Genomic DNA, 11,071 nt, shown 5'->3' with positions numbered 1-11,071 from the left:
TGTTTACTAACTTTGGTCCAGGTTGTGGGGGCAGCAGCCCCAGCAGAGGGGCCCAAGTCAGCCTTTCCTCGTCAATCTCCAACAGCTGCACCGGTGAGAACCCACGGTGTTCCCTAGCCAGCCTGGAGATATATTAGCGGTTCTGCTTGACGTGGCATGCCTGGCTGCACCTAGAGATTCTGTGCTTGAAGGTATGAACAAAAGTGGTGAAACGCAGCAGCCCAGGTGGAGTCCACCCTCACCGTTCATAGCGGTTGGGCTGTTCCTCCCTACCACTTCCAGGTCACCCTGCCATTGCCCACGTTAACAGTGACATTCCCAAGCAGGACTACAAAGTCTCTTGTCGAAGAACTCTTTAGTACATTTTTTTTATTTGGTAGTTGCTTTTTTATTAAAATGCTTTTTTATGTGAAAAAAAAGATCACACGAAATATACTATTTTTTGTTAGTGAACATTTTTTCTGTCTAATTTAACTGATTTTAAATGATTTAACAAACCCTATATTCAGTCTGAAATAGTTTTAATACACACATATCTGTAAATGTAAGGGACTTTAATGGGTTGTTGAGTATTCCCCCAAACACTCATTAAGATCAAATAAAAAACAGAATAAGATGTCATCACTTTGCCTTACATCTGTACTGTATGTGGGGAAAAAGCAACAAAGCTATAAATGATGACAAAACAATCAACCTACCAAACTACTGTGCCTGCAGCAACCTGGTCAATTACATTTAATTATGCTTACAGACAATTAAAACAACACACATGCATGAAGAAACCTTTTGATGGAAGAATCCCATCAGAAAACCAGCCTGTTTCTAACACACAGTCAGAAATGACGCAAGTATTTAAAGGCTGTATGCGGTTAAAAGTATTCACTCAACACTCAAAGATGGAGAATCCCTTAAAGTCAATAGATTTTATAATACACAAAACTATTAGGCCAATTAGAGGCACAGACATGTTTAAAACAACTACAGAAAATGGACACCGACTACCAGCTCTTGTCTAATTTCAGCAAACGAGGACACAGGAAAAGTGTAGAGCACCACAAAAGCAAAAAGTAATAAAAGCAGAAGTAGTCCCCTTCAGCCTGTTTCCTTTTTAGTGGTTTAAAAATGGTGCATCAATAGTCATAATGACTGAGGAGGGTCGGGCGAAAATGACTCATCTTTAGAAATGATTCGCTCAGCCAGTAAATAACCAGAAAACAAACGGAAAGACCACATTTGAAGATTCTTTCTCAAAAGATATTAGCGCCACACAAGGTGTCTGCATAAAAGAGGAGAGCTATGTATTATGCGGCTGATAATAAAAAGACCTAATGTTTTCCTCTAGACAGAGATGATTTTCCACCATTTCCTCTCAACGCTGGAGCATCTTGACATGAACCAAGCTGGAATGAATCAACAAAAATAAGACCGACTGGTTGACAATCTTTTGTTGGATTGCAGAGATTCAGACGTGAGGAAGATCTGATGCATATTCAGCATTTTCAGGAACATTTGTTTCAAACGTGGTGATTTGTACTCAGATATATTTTGATGCATTTCTGCCTTCTCTGCCACTGAGCATTGTATTGACAAGAAGAGAAATGAGAGTGTGACTGTGGACGAGGAGCATCATTTAACAGAGCCTCGGGCACACTTCTCTCTCTTCCAGTAAGATGCCTCTCTGCAACTCTGACTGCTTGCTGTTTCATTATGACGAGGCTATGGGCTAAACGTAGCCAAGCATATCAAATATCCTGGTAGAACATACTAAATAAATCATTTTATTCATTCCATTAGTGGTGGATGTGCTTCCCGTGTAAACCATCTTGTGACCATACTGGCAAACAAAAAGCTGCTGCGCCTCTGCGTGACGTTTTTGGTTGCCAGGATCAAGACACAGACATGCGTGGCTTTGTTTCTCCAAATTTCAACTGTTTTGTCTCTTTGGGTTCCTTGCCTTTCTTGGCACGTAATGCCTGTGGATGGTACCGGGTGTTCTCTGAGTGTCTCAAGAATTCAGCAACACTCCTTTGACTTTGCTGGAAGTAGCTTTTGAAGGGATCAATGTAAATAATAACCGAGCTGATCGCAAAGCAGATAAAGGCTTCAGGTTCAGCCTTGTTGTGATTTACACCAGCAGAAGTGAGACTAAAGTCATATAATGTTGGAGGGCTTTGTGGGACATCATGCGCTAAATTACCTGTTTGTACATACATATATATATATATATATATATATATATATATATATATATATATATATATATATATATATTTTTTTTTCTGCACAACAGCACAACAGAGGAGGGCACAGCCATGCAGAGGTGACAGCCTCCTCAGGTGGGGGTCACTGTCTGGAAGCAGCTGCTAGAGGTGACATGCATTCTGGCAGCAGACGGCTCTCACAGCTGTCATCTGCTCCAGAACAGAGCTGTGGTTGTGACATGTTGTTGCTCAGTACTCTAGAATTAAAACACTTCTGAGAGGTCAACAACCCAAAGACTTGCAGTTTCACGGGGTGCTTGCTAAGTGTGACTTTCCCTTAAACGAATCCTCACTTTGGACTTGGGTTCCATTTTTACATTTATGGGGTTCAAAATGAACGTTAAAAGAAGTAAACAAACAACAATACTGGTAAACAAACTTTCTTTGTCACGTGTAAATCTGCTGTAGTAAGCAGGCACAAGACTGAAGTTGGTAGGTGGAAAGTTTTAGTGCCCAATTCATCCAGTGAAGGTGTAAAATTGTGGTTTTGCTCCCCATTTTTTACTTGAAATACTAGAAGTCTGGTCGCCCTCTGCTGGCATTGTGAGGAAATAATTTGCGTTTGCATTTACACATTTGTTTGGTTAAAGGAGCCGCGTCCTGACAGGCATGGCAGGCAATTGTTTGGGGCCCACAGGCCGCAAGAGGTCCCCAGGAGGCCACACGCCCTTATGTGGCCGTCATACTCCCTCCCGACTTCACAGCCAGAGAACAGCTGAACACTTCCTCTTCTGGACGATACTCATTTGAAACAGCTTTGGCATTGTGAGGGATCAAGTCAAACGAGTGGAGGAACACAGGAAATCTCCCAAAATAGAGGTTCTTTAATTTCCTTTTCTTTTAAAATATCCTCACAAAAAATAGCTCGAGCTCATAAAAGAGGTCAAACAAACAAACTGAAACTCAATAAACTGCTAACTTAACATACTGACTGACTGAAACCATAACCGACCTAACAAACAAAGACACACAAGGGTATATATACACACTGGCTGATCAGACCATATGAGCAATAGGGATTACTAGACAAACATTTACTAACTAAAACTAAAACCACAAATCAGTACAGTCAGATTGTTAATAAACCTAAACACCCTAACCCATAAAACCTAACTATTTAACTTCAAACTTAAATTAATTAACAAATGACAAAATAATAAACTAAAGGAAATCCTTAAGTCCCCTCTTCATGGAGCTGTTGGTTTGGCCCCATCAGCTCCTTCTGTATTTAGCTGACAGAACCCCTTCACCACTGTTTGCCTGTCCCATCTCAGGAAACAGGAAGTGGAGAACCTCTCAGCACCAGTAAGAGAAAACATAAATTAACTTAAATTGAACAAATGACAGGCATAAAATACAGCAGTTAACTAAATGTGCGCGCTTACAATCAGAACTAATGCATGTAAGCCGTCTAAACAATAAATCCAAAGAAATATAAAAGTACAAACTGAAATCATAAAAGTGCATGTGTGTGCTAACGTTCACCGTTGTGTGGACATGGATGTGGCCATCACAAGCATCAACTTTGGACTATTTACACTTTTGGTTTTCTTTGAGACAACACTTTTGCATTTGTGAATGGCAGACTGCCCCATTGACTGATTTCTGTGGTAATTATTATGTCCTGTTATTTGTTGCTCTGATTGGTCCTAGCACTGTCCAATTGCATGTAAAGACAGTTTGAAAGACAACGGTAAATTCCACCCCATGACTGAGCTCTTCCTATGGGCTGTGGCCAGATGTTTACACATGGCTTGCCAGGCTAACATGGATTTCCCAGTTTTATTTTTCTAAGTTTGCATATCTGGAGAAGTGCTAAATTATGACCCCACCACTACCACATCAGCATTTGGTCAGTCCAAATAAGCGTCTACACTGCTATTTGGTTGCTGCAAGGTTCTACCAAAGCAATATTCAGCAGAAACATCTTAATGAATTGAACGTTTCTTCTTTGCAGTGTTTAAACATTGTTTTCTGCCAACATGGGAGCCTGAAAAGATCTTGTTTGCGTTCTGAATATGGACTCTCAGCGTACCGGGGATTCTTGTGAGCAGAGAGGACAGAGAGTGCTGTTTGCTGATGTGCTCCAGCAAGCGGCATTCAGCGCACGGCCACAGTAACATTCTCAAAGTGGCCCCACCACAATCGTTCATGTTCCCTTATATTCCACGGTACTTTCTGTCTTTTATTTGTGCCTGACACGCTCCACTGTGCAAAGCTCATCACCCATGCTTTGGCGACCTCACTTCACTGGTGCGGCTAGCGCACTCCGCTAATTTTTGGGGTCAGTAGATGCCTTTGATCTTCTTAGCTCCAAAGCAACTTATGAGGTGAAAAAGTAAGAAGTCAGGCAACAGTTTTTCTGGAGAATTGAGAAGAGATGCATGAAGATAAAGGACAGAGAGGATAGGAAAATAGAAAAACAAAAACTGAAAATGTGGGTATATTTATCCCACTACAGGTGATTTACTTTATAAAGCAATCTTCCATAAGCATGTACTGTTTATACTTTAGATATAATTCAGATCACCTTTAAAATGCAGTACTAAGGCCGTTTCAAGGCATTTTTGGGGCCAAGGCAAAATAGACATGCCTGCTAAGTATTTTAAGTTGAGGTGCTATTTGTTTTTATTTTAGACGTTTTTATGTATCATTGAAGTATCGAATCGAGACTCGGCATTGGTAGATGTTTAAAATCAAATGACTCGGACTCGAGGGCAAAAAAAAAAAAAAACCCTGATTGGGACTTCCCTACCCAAAACAAACGTTCAGTTCTTTCACTGACAACATTTTTTTTTCTTCAAAAATCAAACTAAACATGTCTTCGAAGGTGTTGTGGTGAGGATTGACTATATTTATTAAATAATCAATAAGATGTGATATTCCATATAAATATGAACACACACTTTATATTAATTCAGACAGAGTCAGTAACAGTGTTGGGCAAGTTACTTCAAAACTGTAATACATTATTTATTACTTGTTACCCTCATTTTAAAGTAATTCATTACATTACAATATTACTGATTTTAAAATGTAAGGCATTACACTACTTTTGCATTACTCTAAGTTACTTTCAACAAAACAACTTCAGTATGAGTTTGGTAATCTGATGCCTGGTGAACTCATGACACATCCGGTGGAAGGTGATGCGGTGTCTGAGCTAGGATTGCTGTTAAAAACAGATCTTTAGAAGGATTGTTTATGAAATAAATGAAACATCAATCTGTACTCTCAGCACGCTGCCATCTTAGATTAACTGAGCAGCGAGTGAGGTGGTGGGGGCTCCAAGTCTATTTAGCCTTGGTCCCCAAATGCCTTGATACGGCCCTGGATGTGGGACTGACTTCTGGGGTGATCTGATTCTATCACATGTATAAATATTAAATGCTTATATATTATTGCTTTTCACTGGTAAAAATGAGTATTGGGGATAAATCTACCTTCTATCTTTTATTTGAATAATTTCCTGCCCTTTCTCTGTCTAACCGTCCTGCATGCTGCATGTTCTCTCCGTCTTCCAGAAAAAACTGTTTCCTAGACTTCCTATTTTCTAACGATCAGCCAAAGGGATCTTCACATGCGCGGCGCTCCAGCAGCAATGAGTTGAAATCACCGGGGCCCAGATTAACTCAGATGAGGCAAAGCACGTCAGAAAAGCACAAAATACCAGAGAACATGCGCTGATATGAACGATCGCAGGTGAATTATTTTGTTTTAGTGGAGCGATGTTGTGAATGTTACAGCGGCCGCGTGGAGGACGCAGCTGGATTAGTTGAGCCGGTACCACTGCGTCCTCTCTGCCTGCAAAGCTGAGTCCATAAATGACGTAATATATGCAGATACTGGAACTTTTTTTGGGTTTCCCGCAATTTCAATTTTTAAGAAACGCATCTTGATTCTGGGTTTAAAATGCATTGTAATTACCGCGTTACTGACAATTGTACCGAGTAAATATTACCATTTTCTTTCCCTGTAATGCCTTACATTACCACATTACAACAAAAAGCAATGCATTACAGTAATTAATTACTTTTGTACCGCATTACTCCCAACACTGGTCAGGAATATAGTTTATCAAAATGAATTTAATTCTATTTTCCTAAACTAAATGATTCGTGACAAAGTATGTATGAGATGATGGTTGTACAGGATGACAGATGATGACTGAAATGATGGAATGGAAGCTAGATGTTTTAGCAAAACCTTGTGAGTATCTGATAGAGTTTATGAGGTGTGGGTTGTAAAATCAGTTTGGCTGTGTGGTTTGATAAGCTAGAGGTTATTCATAAAACCATCCGACGCAGTTTGTGCCGGGCCTACACACCCTTGTGTGAAGATCCCCGTCCGATCCAGGGGGTCAAGAAGTCGAGATGGACACTGCCGATGGCGTGGACCTCTGGCACCGGAACTCGTTGCCAGTTCTGAGTACGACCCGTCTAGTCTGGGTTATCTTCAGGTGACGGCAGGAGGCTGTGCCTAGTTTACGTCTGAGGCTGTAATGTCTGTAATCTCTCACAAGCATTGCTGAGAGATATTTTGACCTGAGGTCAAAAGAGGATGGTCTCAAATGCTGTGAATGGCAAAGACTGAGGAATCAGGAAGTGATTCCTGTATTTATCAAATGTTGTTTACAAGTTCAAGATAAATCAGAATTTGACAAGTTTTAAAGGGCGTTAAAGTCCTCAGAAAATCACTCCTTCACTCAGACACTGAGAGAGGTTAACTCTTAGTGTGAAGTGAAAATGTTATAGCATTTATGTGGAGCCAAAAAGTGTTAAACATGAATAACAATGTTGTTATTGTGTTCACACTGGTAGATTAAATGACTAGAATCAACAATTACTGATCTGATGTAGTTTAAGACCTGAAATGAATCATTACACTTTGGATTTAACCCTCTGGAGGCAGGCGTTGCAGATTAGCAATGTTAAAACCTACCTACCTGGTTACTCCACGTACGCGTTTCACGAGCATTTTTAACTCAGAAGTACCCCTGAAGGACTTAGTTGTTCATCCTTACATCAAAACTTATTTTGAGCCTGAGAGGGTTAAACAAGTTGTTCATTCAACAAGAGATCTTTCTGTGACACTTATGCAATTATAACGTTTTAAAAAGTAATTTATGTCAGCCAGGGAAATGAACTTCATTCAGAGTGAAAGTGCAGAAAGTCTCATCTTCTGCATGGGCCTTGAGTTCCAGCAAAGGCTCCCTTATTCGGATACAAGGCCGTTTAGTACCTTTCTGGATAAGAGACCAGACCGCGAACCTCTGGTCAGTGTGATGGGAATACATGGCCTTTTAGTACATTATTAAGGTACTGTTTTTCTAAAAGTCTTATTTTAGTTTTAGATGTCAAATGGTCTGCATGGTTTGCCATGATGGTTCACTCAGCAGCATAACTGTGCCATTTTTGACGCCTTTCCAACAATCTTGGGAATGTGCCCAATTAATGTAACAGCTCTACAGATAATCGTATCAGATATGCTTACTGTGTGGTGCGCTACAAGAGCTCTGACCTGCTCAGAATGGTGCCAGGCATCGATGTAGGTGAGTAGGAGACCTGCTATAAACAGCTCTGTCCTCGCCCACTAAAGTAAGGCAGCATGGAGACTGATACTCTAAAAGTATGACTTGGTGTAATGTTGACAAGACTGGCGGTCATTTTGTGTTTTAGCGTCCAGCAGTAATAAGGAGTTGTGGTCATGGTGTATTTCTACTACAGAGACAGAACTTCAGCTGGTATAAAATATTGTAACTGCAGTAGTTGAGGTGTCTTTAGCTTCCTGCTTTAAAGCTCTACAACATGTGTGTGTGTGCATTATCCTAACCAGACTCACACCATTCCATTGCTGTAGTGAACAAAGACTCCAGTTAGTTTGTTTACTCTGAAAGGAAAACCGACAGAAGCATGGAAATGTGATTTGTTCAGGTGTTGCTGACATGTGGTTGTTTTAATAAATACAGGTTTGTTCTACGATTACTCATTTGTTTATCACACTGGGTTTTGTCTTTCTCCCCCTACAACAACACAAGTCAATCATTAAGAGACGCTTTCATCTTGGGACTAATATTAACAAAACCAAAGCAAGGTTCTGAGTGACATCAAGTTTGAAAATTCAAAAAACAAAACCCTTTTCCTGTGATCTGTTCCTTTAAAAAAAAGATGTGTACATAATACAGACTATAAATGCTGTGTGTAATCTGCATTTAAGTGTAGCTTAAAATGTTCTCTCACACTTTTACCACGACCGTCTTTACCAAAGACCTACGCTCAATCTGGCGTGTGCACGCTGGATCCCCTCCAACACAAAGAATAAGAAAGCCTTTGGGCGCAGAGGTTTGTGATCGAAACATGCACAGAAGAACGGAGCTTTCATAATAACCAGTTGAAGGAAGAGAAATTCCGTGAACTGGAAAATGATGGAATGTGGCTTTGAAAATTTGTAGACACTCTCCAGCAGGTAAGAAATACCCCTAACAGTCAGGAATCAGCTCAGTGGGACGTTGGGACACAGGGTTCCAAGAGCCAAGTGGATTGTTTTTACTATAACACAGATCATGACCATAAAGCAGCAAAGATAAGACTGAATTTACCCTTTTGACTTCATGAAATGAGCTGTTTTTTTGCTGCTGCATTTGCAGCTTGCTCCATGAGTTTTGCACGTAAAGTAATGGCACTTACATTGTTCGAAAGAGGAGAGTCTGGGCTTTGATTTAAAAGGTGTGTCTGTGGATAGAAACATATTTCATTGTCAATACTGTGTGTTTTTCTTGATGTGTGTATTTAGCGTCTTTTACAGCCTTTTCATTTAGCAAATTATTGCTGGCACTAGGTGTTGTTGAGGTAGAAAATGTGGATTGTGTCCTTTAGATGAGGCTCTTTGCATCAAGTATGTGTGCAGTTTGCAGAAAGTTTCCGAAAGTGCTTGTGGACCTGCGGGTCGGGTTCAAGTTGTGTGATTAGTGTGGTTAGAATATCGCATTTGCAACTTCAGAGGGGCGAACTGCTACCTGTTGGACTTAGAGAAAATTCATCTTACATACCTGATGCTGCAGTCTGCTTCCAGCATGTTTCCTGCATGTTTAAGGATCATGAACACAGCTGATTTGTTTAATTTTGTGACAAATCACTCTGGTAGACACTAAGGAAGGCTGGGGAGACATTTCAGCTGTTAGATTAAGGTGTTAAAAAGACAACCACACAAGGAGATTAGTTTCATTTTCAGTTTAGCCACAGAGACTAATTACAGACACTAGGGGGGTGCTAAAAGCAAACAAACAGCCAAATGTGCCTTTAGGTTTGTCTGAAGGACCACAAATCAGCACGATTATCCTGCAGTCTGAACAAGGCAGAGGTTTACAGCTTTTTCAGCTTTCTCTACTAATTTGAATACTAATGCGAATGACTACAGTCACCAATTCTTGTCATGTGTCTATGTATGTATGTCTGATCTCAGAATCGTGTGTACTGAAACTCTTAATTTCCTTCTGGGATTAATAAAGTATTTTTGAATTGAATTGGATTGAATTATGTTATTTCGTCTGATGTAAAGTTTCTGTCTATAATATTTTTCTCTTCATGCTAATGCACTGTTTCTTTTTTTTATCTTAAGGGCTAAACTATGGTTTCAGACAGAAATCAGCAGAATACAAAAGGCAGAAACTTATTAACCTAAATCCCTTTTATTTAGTTAATTTTTTTTGTCTGAACTACTTAAGTTGTTGTAATGATGGTGCAAATTTGTTCAGTTATCTTGTTTTGACACCTGTTTTCCATGCCTGGATGGTGAGGTGACAAAGAGGGTCAGGGTAAGTCATGTAATACATCTCACTTTTTTTCCATTTGAATTCTAATTAGATTTATTAAGAGCACTACTTTGCACTAATTATTTATCACAGATGTAATTACATAGTCCATCACATTATCCTCTATTTTTTCCTGAATAATAGACCGAGAGAAAAATAAAAAAAGTTCAAGGACATCAACTCAAGCCGACATTTTTAGTTTCTTTGATATTTAAATGAGTCTGAGGATCATTGATCACGAGAAACTGTAGGATAAATGTGACTAGATAAAACACTCAAATGACTAGATTTTTCTAGTTTTTATAAAACAATCCTTTTGCATTTTAGAGTGGACTTTTTTCTTCTTTCTTTCAGAAACTGACACTCAAACACATCTGTCCAAAGCCACTTTTAATGTGTTCTCCTGTGTTTTGGTGCTTTCTTATTGTAAAAAAATCTACATATTCCATCAGATAATGGTGATAATAAATTGTGTTTGTTATCTCATATTTTGACTGATTTTTTCTTCACCTTCAATGTTTGCATCAATAAATCAAATGATGGAAATTGAGATATAAAAATAAGAGGATGTTAGCAGCTCAAACGTGACACCCTAGATTATTTTCCTTTTTTATGTGTAAAATAAAACCAAATCATTAACATTCTGATTATGTGACTATAGAGAATAAAGCACAGTGCAGGAACCATGATACAATTTAAACGTGCTTGGTTTATTGTAACGTGCTGGCTGATTTCTGCGTAAGAATCGTACGATTTACCCACAGTAAATCAGTTATTTCAGAACCATATGTGAAACACCACCAACAACTGAAAGAACCACCTTAAACCTAATTTACAGAACAAATATGTCTCCAGAGTGCATTTATTACTTTTGAAGACCTGCAGAAAAGCTTACAAACAACAGCTGGGTCTGTTTGTTTGTGGTGGAGTGCGATATTTACATACAGTCTTATCAAAACACTTTCCGGTGTGTTTTCATATCACTGAGATTGGGAAGGTT

This window comes from Nothobranchius furzeri, chromosome 5 (genome assembly GCF_043380555.1).
Source record: "Nothobranchius furzeri strain GRZ-AD chromosome 5, NfurGRZ-RIMD1, whole genome shotgun sequence".
Classification (NCBI taxonomy): domain Eukaryota; kingdom Metazoa; phylum Chordata; class Actinopteri; order Cyprinodontiformes; family Nothobranchiidae; genus Nothobranchius; species Nothobranchius furzeri.
The sequence above is the reverse complement of the archived record's forward strand: the minus strand, read 5'-3'. Positions refer to the sequence as shown.